At 40.0% G+C, this 13,237-nt stretch overlaps 1 protein-coding gene across 3 annotated transcripts in view; it reads left to right on the top strand.

Annotated features, from left to right (window-relative positions):
* LOC123592621 (translation initiation factor IF-2-like) overlaps positions 1-13,237 on the top strand; it is an 80,726-nt gene that overhangs the window by 48,236 nt on the left and 19,253 nt on the right. The window lies entirely within an intron of this gene.

Here is a 13,237-nt window from a genome sequence, read left to right as displayed (position 1 = left end):
CTTCCCACTAGTGGGAAGGCTTTTAGGCCATAGCCTTCCCGCTAGGGATCCCTCTGGTCCTAGTTGTTCACTGTGTCAAGAGAAATATGTGACCAGGTAGTCAGACTAAGTTACTCAGCAAACTCATCAATCCCTGGACCAGCTCAGGCACCCTTGTTCATATCTGCTTTCTGGTCGTTACACAGGTAGCAGTATTGATTTTAGACAACCGTGTCACTTGATAATTGCTTAGAGCCTTGAAAAATGTCTGCTAGAGTAAGAAGGCAAAGGGCAAAGTTTATAGCTCTTTACTATTTTATAGACTTTTGATTTATTTTTCTCTTTGCTCTGCCAAAGACTGAAGCCGGTTGAGTTCTTCTCAAACCTCAGAGAATAACAAATTCCAAATGTGACAGAGCCCCATGTGGTTACAGTGGCTTCTCTGGTGTTTGTCTCTTTTGGTCTATCAAATGTTTCTTCAGGAAAGGAAGAAGTGACAAATCTAACCTGCGAGAGTTGACATCAGGGACCAGTGGTTTGGAACCTTAGTTCAGTTCCCGTATCAGGAAGATTTCATGTCAAATAAAATAAATTGGAATTGGAGGGGGACAAACAGGACTCCAGAAGGACAGAAAACTAATTTTAAATTACTAATACTAGGCAATTTATATATGTTACTTTATTTAATCCTTGTAACTAGTCTACGGTGTTACTGTTACATACCTAATTTACCAAAATGGCAGCTTACTGCAGTTGACTGGCTCTCCAAGTACTGTACAGCTCCAGGACTATCTCAGCGTAAGACACGGACTCTTTCAAATACATTTTGTTCCAAGGAAACATGATAGCATTCATTACAACCATGTGAAGTTGACTGGCACGTTTCCTAAAATATATATTTTGGCAGATCTTTTTCTGTAATGATTTCCACGTAGAATCCCTGTTAACTTTTTCAGGTCAAAAGAGCAGCATCCATTAAGACGCTGTATACTCTTCTGGAAGAAATATGTTTGCTCACATTATCTGGCCCATTAGATTTATTTTTTTTTAAATTTTTTTTTTTATAATATATGAAATTTATTGTCCAAATTGGTTTCCATAAAACACCCAGTGCTCATCCCAAAAGGTGCCCTCCTCAATACCCATCACCCACCCTCTCCTCCCTCCCACCCCCCATCAACCCTCAGTTTGTTCTCAGTTTTTAACAGTCTCTTATGCTTTGGCTCTCTCCCACTCTAACCTCTTTTTTTTTTTTTTTTCTTTTTTCCTCCCCCTCCCCCATGGGTTCCTGTTACGTTTCTCAGGATCCACATAAGAGTGAAACCATATGGGATCTGTCTTTCTCTGTATGGCTTATTTCACTTAGCATCACACTCTCCAGTTCCATCCACGTTGCTACAAAAGGCCATATTTCATTTTTTCTCATTGCCACGTAGTATTCCATTGTGTATATAAACCACAATTTCTTTATCCATTCATCAGTTGATGGACATTTAGGCTCTTTCCATAATTTGGCTATTGTTGAGAGTGCTGCTATGAACATTGGGGTACAAGTGCCCCTATGCATCAGTACTCCTGTATCCCTTGGATAAATTCCTAGCAGTGCTATTGCTGGGTCATAGGGTAGGTCTATTTTTAATTTTCTGAGGAACCTCCACACTGCTTTCCAGAGCGGCTGCACCAATGTGCATTCCCACCAACAGTGCAAGAGGGTTCCCGTTTCTCCACATCCTCGCCAGCATCTATAGTCTTCTGATTTGTTCATTTTGGCCACTCTGACTGGCGTGAGGTGATACCTGAGTGTGGTTTTGATTTGTATTTCCCTGATAAGGAGCGACGCTGAACATCTTTTCATGTGCCTGTTTGGCCCATTAGATTTAGATGCGGCAAAAGTTTGGTGCAAAAGGATCCAGGACCTCTTGGCACCCAGGACCACTCCCTTAAACACACACACACACACACACACACAGAGAGAGAGAGAGAGAGAGAGGGAGAACAGAGCTTTTCCTGAGCCTGGTTCAGACCTTTCAATCATTGATTTTTATGTACTTTCTTAAGCCCAGGTAAGAATTTCAGGGTTCTCCCCTACTAGCGATTGAAAAACAGTTATGTCTCTGTGTGCCAAGTGGATGATAAATAACTTCTCACATGTTATCTCAATAATTGGTATATATTGTTATATATCAGGCTATCTTTCTATCCCGATTTTACAGATGAGGCAATGAATTCAAAGCTGTAGAGGTTTGTACAAGTTCACCTAGCTAAATGACAGAGCTAGAATATGAGCCTGTGTCTGTCTCGATCCTCAAATTGTTCTCTTCCTTGTGACATGTTTACATTTGCCCTTCTACCCACAAAACCTCTCCTTGGATGATATTTCTACTTTTGTTGTTAGCTGTGGGGTGTTTTTTTTGAAGGCACTGTAAAATGAGAAGCACCAAAGGAACATGATAATACCTTAGAGTCACGTGGAGCTGGGTTTTAATTCTACTTATGACCTAACTATCTTTGCTGTGTCTTTGTTTTGGGTTGTTAATCCCATCTAGTGACATTTTCAGATATTGTGTTTTTCAGGTCTTGCGTGTCTCTTTGGTTCAGTTTTTTGTTCTGTTTTCCATTTCCCTTCTCATTGTATTTATGTTCATTTTCCCTGTGGATCTTATTTAGAGTAGCTGCTTTAATATCTCTGCTAATTCCATCATCTCTCAGTCCATTTCTGTTGACTCATTTTTTTTCCTGAATACAGGAAACACATTTTCCTATATCCTTATAGGTTTAATAGTTTATATTGAATGTCAGACATTGTAGTTTTATGTTTTAGTGTGCTGGATTTTGTTTTATTTCTTTCAAGAATTTTGGGTTTTGTTCTGTAGGCAGTCATTGGTTGTAGATTAGTTGGTTTTTTTCCGATCTTGTTCTTAAGCTCTTTCAAGACAGGTCTTGATTAGGCTTTACTTTAGGACTAATTTAGCCTTATATTTAAGGGTGACTTTTTGGGGGTCCTTCACTGAATGCCCTATGATTCAAGAATGTCTCTCCTAGGTAGCTGGTGGGACTTGGAATGATTTCCAACCCTGAATGTTTTCTTTGGCTTCAAGCCCCATGATGTTTGTTTTCTTCCTCTGAACGTTATACTTGGTGAGCCTTACTGGGCTTCACCTGATGTGTGCACAGGTCAGTATTCACCAAGGACTCAAGAGTACCCCTCTGAAAATTTCTGGAACTCTCTCTCCATAACTAGCTCCCTCCTTTTGGGTGCTCTGCTCTGCAAGTTCTGGTTGTTTTTGGCCTCCCCAAACTCTAATCTCTGTTTCTTCAACTCAGAGAGATTGTCTAGGGAGGATCCTCCTTCCTGGAGCCCAGTCTAGAAATTGCCTCCAATTAGAAAGCTTCATTTGCTTCCCATCTCTCAAGAACCACAGTCTTCCGCTGCCTTTCATCCAGTGACTACAAATAGCTGTTGCCTATATTTTGTCTAGTTTTCTAGCTGTTTACTCTGGGAGGTTAATTCTTGACCTGTAAGTCCCTCATGATCAGAAGTGAAAGTCCCTGTGGTTGGAAATGTTATTTAACTTCTCTAAATCACAGGTGGTTTTTTTTTTCTTTTCATTTTAAAGTGGAGATAATAAGACCTACCTCTCAAGCCTATTATAAAGATTATAAATAATATCAATATACTCTCTTAGTACTGCACAACATTTGGATTTAGTATGCCCCTGTCTTGGTTTCCTTTTTTGTGTGATGGGAGCTATAAGAGCACTTAAATCATAGAACAATGAAATGAATTCATATTTAGAGTTTGCCAAAAGTAATGCCTTACACATAGAGTTGTAGGTGTTGGTTAAATAAAAATTGTCTTTAATTTTCACCCAAGTTAGTTAGCATGTAGTGCAATAATGGTAGTTAAATAAAAATTTTAGACAATCATGGGGATGTTGTCTGCTACTAGAAAGAAAACAATTCTACCACTAACCAACAGTAAACATGCTTGGAGTTCAGAGGACGTGCAAACAATTTCTTAACTTTTCCCACTGAGATGCTTTTCAGTTTATAGAGACCATCTTTCATGGTTGTACAGGGTTCCGTCTCTCTCCTCTGCCCTTCATTTTCCCTTTGTCTTAAACTTCTTGTCCTCTCCCTGCCCAATTACCCAGTTCACTCCTGGCTGCATGATGAAATATTCTCAAAACCATGATGCCCATATTTGCCTGCATCTTTGAAGAGCTTTGGTGTATCTTTTCCTGTTGATCTCCGAAAAGCTTAGGTCTTTTAATTTTGTCAAAAAGGATCCTATGTAGCAAAAATCTTTCTCTTGTTATCTGGACCACTTCTTATGACTTTGATATGTTTGATGTGCTAAGAGTCTCTGTTGCTTTACAATATTTTCCCGAAGAATCCTGCTGAGGGTTGGGGGTGAGGGGAAGAAAAGAGGAGGTGATAAATTACAAATACATAAAGCTTTACGAGAAGTATTTCATACGTAGTATATATTAAGTAAGTGGATATTGCCATGTGAGTGGATACACAAGTAGCATTGTTATCTAATCAAGTATAAATATGAAGACTAGAGAAAATAGGAAGTCAATTGTGAAGTATGATCAGAGGGGTGTAGGTGGACTATATTGCCCCTGAACTTGATCATTCAGGTATAATCCAGACTCGCCTGTTATGAGTTCCAGAATTCAACACTTCCACTGCTCTCTTTCTAGTATCTTAGAGTCCCTTGTTTCATTGTCATTCAGTTGAATACCACCTGGCGAAGTCCCAATCCTGGATGGACTGTGGACCTTCTCTGCTTCTGTTCAAAGCAAGGTAAATTGATGTCATTATTACCTTAGGGGTGACTAAGCAGCTATGCACTATATACCTGGTGACTAACCAGGTATATTAGTCAAGTAATACATGCATATACATTAAATATGAAATATATATATGTCAATATAATTTTATATTGACACCTAGTCTTTCTTCCATCCTTCCTGCTAAAGACCAAGCCTGCCATGAGTTCCATCTCTTTCTCCTCTCTCCACTGGCCTCATCTAGTCAACAGGTTGCCATTACCACCTCAAAAACCAAAATAAAATATCAAAGCCCTCCAAGTTCAAATATTCCATTATTGCTTTCTTTTGGTTTTTCTCCTCCATGTAGTGATCAAACTTTTGTTGGCATCACCTACATTGTTTTTTCCATTTCATCTTAAAAGCAGTGAAATCTGGCTCCCACCCAGACTGCTCTGTTGAAAATTCTGTTTACGAAAGTCACTAATGACTTCCATGTCATTAACACCAATGTCTGCTTTCAAGTACTTTCTTTGCTTATCCACTCAGCAGCATGGGACACTGTTAGACTACCCTTCTTTCTTGAAAGCTGCTTTCCTTTGTACTGATCCAGACACTCTATTTCCCTTTGTGGTATCCTCGTCCACTCATTCCTTAGATCCTGGTGTGCCTCAGGGGGTGATCTTAGGCTACCTGGTTTTCTTGTTCTGTATATGGAAGTTCTACAGCCAGGCAGTCCATAAGTAGAAAGAGAAGATGCTCCCAACTGATCTTATTCTGATCTACTTTTATGTCATGCTATACAATTTGATTATACTTCACTGTTTTTCCCTTCTCACCCTACCTAATCCAGTTAAGCTTCATTCCTGGGATCTTTATCACTGGCCCACTGAACAGGCCTAAACAGTGATAGGAAGATAATAAGCAATTAATAAAAATTTGTTGACTGAATTAATGTCATGAGGACCACTACATGTCGTCTAAGTGCTTTTAGAGCACGCACCCTCTTGATCCTTCTTTCTTTGGATTAATTGACATTTACTGGAAAAAAAAAAACCCACTGATGGAAGATAGGCTTCATCTTATTTTCAGCTGTGACTGATTAATAGGGGACTGAGCGGGGACTGAGCTTGGGAGAACTATGTTGAATGTACTTGTCCGGGGATCAATGGAAAAGAGTGTTTCAATCTATTGATACTGTCATACCTCATACAAATAACATACTAATATCATTTATTGAGTGTGGACCATCTGCCAAACACTGTGATAAGCACATTGTTTCAACCAGAAGTCACAACAGCTGCAGGAGATACTGTTGTTACCCTTGTCTTTACATTGATGTAATGGAGACGCAGAGATGTTAATCGCTTGGTTAAGAGCACACAGCAAACAGATAGTAAAGCTGGGCTGTCACACTTTAGAGCCCATGAGCTTAAGCATCATGCTATACTCATAACGCAGAGTGGTGGCCTTTTCTTTCCCTGTATTTTTTGCCATTCTTGGCCTCAATTAAACTGTGAAGAGGGGACAAAAGAACAGCATAGGCGATGATAGTATGGAGAAAGAAGGGTACTCTGCCCTATGAGGCCTCAGTGATCACATCTCAAAAATGAATAATTTCACTAAAAAAATACATGCACGTGCAAACACACACTTTTCCCCCCTTTTGGACTAGTCACAAAAATTGCCGATATAAGAGAGAGAATCTTGGTTTTGAAACATTTCAGAGTAACTGCCTGTCTGATGCCCCAATATTCTCACGAACTTTAACGTGTATTTCCTATAAGCAGGAACATTTCTCCTGCATAACCATAACGTCATCATCAAAACTAAGAAATTAACATCATTACATTAGAAGAATGTAATACTCAGCCTTCATGTTTAGATTGTCCAGTTGTACCAGTAATATCCTTAATAGCAAATGGACACTGTTGAGAATCACACTGTGTTCAGTTGGCATATTCTTTAGTCTCACGGAACCTCTAGCAATCTGCCAATTACAGTTCAGGTTTCCTGCTCCCACACTGTTTCCCACAATGGTTTCTGCTCATGAGCCTCTGCTTCAGTAAACTGTTAGTCCCTGGATTCTCTGGCCTCTCTCTCTCCAATTTGGGGGGCATTGGTTTGCCCTGTGTCTTCCTCTGTCTTACGGATCCAAAAAGAGTGATTGATTTTTCAGTGTGTTTAGCTTTTTACTTTTTTTTTTTTTTTTAATTTTTTTTTTCAACGTTTTATTTATTTCTGGGACAGAGAGAGACAGAGCATGAACGGGGGAGGGGCAGAGAGAGAGGGAGACACAGAATCGGAAACAGGCTCCAGGCTCCGAGCCATCAGCCCAGAGCCTGATGCGGGGCTCGAACTCCCGGACCGCGAGATCGTGACCTGGCTGAAGTCGGACGCTTAACCGACTGCGCCACCCAGGCGCCCCTAGCTTTTCGCTTAATAGGACAGAGTGATGCCTTGTAAGCTCCTCATTTGCAGGACTGGAAACTGGAGGTCCCTTTAGTCTCCTTTAATCTGGAACGTTTCCTTGGTCTTTCTTTGACTTTCACAGCCTTGAACTGTTACAGAGCAGTTATTTTGTAGAATGTTCCTCAATTTTGGTTTAAGTGATATTTCCTCATGATTAAATCCAAGTTATTTACATTGGTGGGAATAGCGCAGAAGGGATGTTGTTATTTTGATTTGCATTTTATGAGATGGGGCATGGTTTCAATTTGTCCCATTACTGATGGGGCTCACTTTGATCCTCTGAGTAAGTATGGCATCTAGGCATTTTGATGTGGCTGCCTGGCTATTCCTCTATTTAACTCATTAACACTAGTAAGTATTTACGTAAGCTATACGAACTATATGAGGTATATATATTTAATGTTTGTTTATTTTTGTGTGAGAGAGAGGGAGAGCACACATGTGAGTGGGGAGGAGCAGAGAAAGGGAGGGACAGAGGATCCAAAGTGGGCTCTGTAATGACAGCAGAGAGCCCAATGCAAGGCTCGAACTCACAAACCATGAAATCACGACGTGAGCAGAAATTAGTTGTTTAACCTACTGAGTCACCCAGGCGCCCCCGTTGAGGTAATAGATACATTAATTAGCTTGATTATAGTGATCATTTCACAATGTACATGTATACCCAACTATCACATTATTTACCTTAAATATATACAACTTTTATAAATAAACGGAGAATAAAGTGGTTGAGTAATTTCTATGGCTGTACTTTGAAACTTTCTCCATAAGAACTTTGCCTTCCTCCATAAGTCACTCGCCTTAGGCTATGGCTCTTTCCAGAAACTGTACCCCCACAGATACTCTACTCTTCTCAGGCTCCAACACCCCATGCTAGGTCAGCTGTCCATATGGAGGCTCGCCTCATCCTCTTTGAGCCCTGGCATCCCTCTGAACTACCATGCATCCCCACCTCTTCTGGCACAATTCTTACCTTTTTTTCTGCCCAAATTTTTAAGACTGGATTTTTCAGAAAAGGAATACGAAGCAGAGATTATATGTCATTTAAGATCACTTCTAACTAACAGCATCCGATGACAGATAAATTAATATGGTTAAATTTTTGTAAATAGATGCTCAGAAAAAAGGGGGCAGAGGTGTGTTGAGATCATTGTGACAAATGACCATGCCCAAAATAATCACTGAGTCCAGGGAAAGTGAGGTAGTGAGTAGCCTGGATGAGGGCTAGATGTATCAGATGTGGACTCTGGCCAGAAACACAAGACCCAAGAGCATGCAGAGAAGTCAGGTTTTGCTGACCCACAGCCCTTAGGAAAGGGAGAAGTGATGTCTGTGAACAGTCAGGAAGCAACAAGTGTCCATTAAAGCGATCAAGGCAAGAAAAGGGAAAGACTTCACAATACTAACCAGCAAGTATCTTCATATGACTTAGAGTAATTAATGATCTTATGCATTATGGGAACTATTCATTTTGTCAAAGTAATAGTGTGTTGCTGACCACACATTAGACCACTAGGTGCCATGAACTTTTGGATTTCTCTTGCCAACAGCGCAAGATGATACCAGGCTCTAAGTGATGTTATGCTGCCATCTTTTGGTTAAATGTAAAATGCTTTTCTTACAGGGGCGCCTGGGTGGCTCAGTTGGTTAAGTGTTCTGGACTTAAGCTCAGGTCATGATCTCACGGTTAGTGGGCTCGAGCCCTGCACCGGGTTCTATGCTGACAGCTTGGAGCCTGGAGCCTGCTTCAGATTCTGTGTCTCCTTCTCTCTCTGCCCCTCCCCTGCTTCTGCTCTGTCTCTATCCCTCAAAAATAAATAAACATTAAAAAAAATTTAATGCCTTTCTTACTAATGAGCTATTGTGGTATGTTTTGAACACAGAGAGGTAATCACGAGGTTTTTTTTTTTTTTTTTTGCAGCATCAATGTTTTTTAGATTGACAATAATGTTAAATAAATTTGTGGGAAAAAAAGGTGAATAGATAAAAATGTATATTTGAGCAAATTTAAAAACCACTTACAAAGTCCATTCTCGTGAAAGATAGATTGCCACTGTTAGTTTATTCTATTTTTTTCTTTCTTTTTTAAAATTTTCTTTATGTTTATTTTTGAGACAGAGAGAGACAGAGCATGAACGGGGGAGGGTCAGAGAGAGGAAGACACAGAATCTGAAGCAGGCTCCAGGCTCCAAGCTGTCAGCACAGAGCCTGACGTGGGGCTCAAACTCATGGACTGTGAGATCATGACCTGAGCCAACACACAACTTTTTGTTAAGAATACCTAGTGTCCATGTCACTTAGAATCTCAAGACTGGGGAAAGAATACTCAGGAAGGAATCGGCTTCGGTGCCTGGGTGGCTCAGTGGGCTGAGCGTCAGACTTTGGCTCAGGTCATGATCTCACTGTTCCTCAGTTCGAGCTCCACGTCAGGCTCCCTGCCGTCAACTCTTCCGCGTAGAACCCACTTTGGATCCTCTGTCCCCCTCTCACTGACCCTCCCCTGCTTGTGCTCCCCCCAAAATAAATAAATATTTTTTAAAAAGGAACGGGCCAACTATCCCCAGGGTGGACACAGGGCTGGGAACATCTCCTGCTTCCATCAGCCAGAGTGCAAAGACTTCCTAGTACAGGGAACGGTAAGTAGAGTCCTTATGAGGATGGTCCCTTGGTAGTGAGATGACATTAACCTAGACTACAAAGTCTGCTCCATCCATGCTACCAAAGTTGAAAAACAAGCCCCAAACAAGTCAAACAGATTCCAAGTAATTCAACTATGTCCTAAAACAAAGCCCAGCCGTATATGTAGGGCTTAACAAATCCAGTACCCATGATGTAGAACTTAGAATGTTCCGAATCCAGCCAAAAGCCATCAGGCATACAAAGAAACAGGAAAATAGGACCCATAAGCAGTAGAAAAGATAATCATGAAACAAGGCCCAGAAATGACACAAACTACAGAATTAGCAGAGAAGGAAGCTTAAACACCTATCATAAATAAACCGCGTAAGCTCAGAAAGATAGGAGAAAAGATGAACGTGATGAGGAAGGAAATGAAAGATATCAAAAAGGAACAAAATCAACTTCTAGAGATGAGAAATATACTACCTAAAGTGATAAATATACTAGATGGGATTAACATTCAGATAAGATAAAGCAGAAGAAATTATCACTGAACCTGAAGACATCGCCATAGAAATGATCAAAAATAAAAGAGAAAAAGCTAAACGAACAAAACATGAGTGGCCTGTATGATCATACTGGATGGTCTGATATATCTGTACTTAAAGTCCCAGAAGGAGATAAAAAATGTTGAAAAAAATAAGGTCTGAAACTTTTCCCAATTTAATTAAAATTATCGGGGTGCCTGGGTGGCTCAGTTGGTTAAGCGCCCAACTTCAGCTCAGGTCATGATCTTGCGGTTTGTGAGTTTGAGCCCTGCATCGGGCTCTGTGCTGACAGCTCAGAGCCTAGAGCCTGCTTTAGGTCTGTGTCTCTCTGTCTCTGCCTCCTCCCTGCTCATGCTCTGTGTCTCCCTCTCAAAAATAAGTAAATTAAAAAAAATTATAAACTCACGGATTCAAAAAGCTTAGGAAACTCATAATAGAAGATACAAGAAGAAAATTGCATCAAGGCGCATTATCATCAAATTGCTGAAATATAATGGTACAGAGAAAACCTTAAAAGCAGTTGGGGAAAGAGAAGACATATTATGCAAAAGAAATAAAATTAAGATGACAGCAGTCTTCTCTTCAGAAATCGTGCAAGCCAAAAGACAATGGAACAACATCTTTACAGTACTGAGGGAAAAACTATCTCAACTTAGAATTCTATACTCAGCAAAAACGTATGTTCAAACTGAAGGCAAAATGCTTTTTCAGACAAACGAAAAGCCAAGAGATTTGTCACCAGCAGAACTGAGATACAAGAATTATTAAAGGATTTAAGAATAATAATAGTTATTCAAGAAAAATGATAGCAAATGGAAATTTAGATCTACTGAAAGGAAATGAACAGCACCAGAAATGGTATGTTGGTAAATGTACGATAATGAGTAAATATAGAAGAAAGGTTTCCTCATTTAAAAAATCTCTTTTGGGGGCGCCTGGGTGGCGCAGTCGGTTAAGCGTCCGACTTCAGCCAGGTCACGATCTCGCGGTCCGTGAGTTCGAGCCCCGCGTCAGGCTCTGGGCTGATGGCTCAGAGCCTGGAGCCTGTTTCCGATTCTGTGTCTCCCTCTCTCTCTGCCCCTCCCCCGTTCATACTCTGTCTCACTCTGTCCCAAAAATAAAATAAACGTTGAAAAATAAAAAAATAAAAAAAAAATAAAAAATCTCTTTAAAATATATAATTGACTATTTAAAATAAATATAGTATCAATGTTTGTGGGGTTTAAAACACATGAAAATGTATAACAGCTAGAGCACAAAGGATGAGTGGATGGAGAAGAGTATATTGTGATATCCTTTAAGCCATGTGTAATATTATTTGAAAGTAAATTGTAATATGCTAAATAAAGATATATATTTTAATATTTTTTAAGTTTTTAAATTTATTTTGAGAAAGAGACAAAGCACACGAGCATGGGAGGGGCAGAGAAAGAGGGAGAGAGAATCCCAAGCAGGCTCCACACTGTCAGCACAAAGTCCCACATGGTGCTTGATGCCATAAACTGACCATGACCTGAGCTGAAATCAAGAGTCAGATGCTTAACCGACTGAGCCACCCGGGCACCCCAAAGACATATATTTTACACCCTAGAGAAACTACTATAAAAATAAAGTGGTATAGCTAATAAACCAATAGTGGAGATAAAATGGAATCATGTTTTGTAATCAATCCAAAAGAAGGAAAAAAACCATATGAACAATTAGAAAACAAATAGCAACATGGTTAGATATAGCCCTGCTATATGACATTAATCATACTTACATACTCACATAAATGTAAATGTGACAAAAATATATAGCCATGCATAAGACAGAACAAGAAAAGTGTTTTTATTTTATTTATTTTTTTTTCAACGTTTATTTATATTTGGGACAGAGAGAGACAGAGCATGAATGGGGGAGGGGCAGAGAGAGAGGGAGACACAGAATCGGAAACAGGCTCCAGGCTCTGAGCCATCAGCCCAGAGCCTGACGCGGGGCTCGAACTCACGGACCGCGAGATCGTGACCTGGCTGAAGTTGGACGCTTAACTGACTGCGCCACCCAGGCGCCCCAAGAAAAGTGTTTTTAAAAAGGTATACAATGCTGTGAGGATCCAGAAGACAGATTATAGCTTCGTAAAAGAAATCTACATCCTAAAGAAGTAACCCTTAGTCCTTGCACAGACACATATTAGAGGTGAAGGAGGTAACACCATGGGTGATATTTCTGAGAGAGAAGACACACACACACACACACACACACACACACACACACACACCTCTGCTAGGTGTATTAAGGAAATAGTGAGTCATTAACTTTATCTGGAATTCAGTTTCCCTTACCTTATATTTGGAGCAACAGTGGGAGATAAGATTGAAAAGGTAGATTGAGGGCATATTTGGGAGGACTTAAAATGTGGAACTGGGTATTTGTAATTCAAGAGGCATTATTAATGTAAAGAGAGTAGCTTTGGTTTACCATAGTTAATGGTACCCTAGGGAATGTACATCAGCCAACTGCCCAACCTTTTCACATATAACTTCATCATTTATAATGATTACATGGCATTTAATTATATGGATGTACCAACATTTATTTAACCATTTCCCTATTATTGGACCTATAAGCCATTTCTAATATTCTGCAGTTGTAATAAATTTATAATGACCTTCTTTTGCTAATTTTTTTCTCATTCACATTACTTTCATAGGTTAGAAACTTAGATATTGAACTACTTTAGTAAGGTATAAAACAATTTGGGATGCCTGGGTGCCTCAGTCTGTTGAGCGTCCGACTCTTGGTTTCTGCTCAGGTCATGATTTCATGGTTTGGGAGTTGGAGCCCCATGTCAGGCTCTGT

The sequence above is a fragment of the Leopardus geoffroyi genome, chromosome D4 (assembly GCF_018350155.1).
Source record: "Leopardus geoffroyi isolate Oge1 chromosome D4, O.geoffroyi_Oge1_pat1.0, whole genome shotgun sequence".
NCBI classification, from domain to species: domain Eukaryota; kingdom Metazoa; phylum Chordata; class Mammalia; order Carnivora; family Felidae; genus Leopardus; species Leopardus geoffroyi.
Note: the sequence above shows the minus strand (reverse complement) of the source record. Positions and strands in the feature narration are given on the sequence as shown.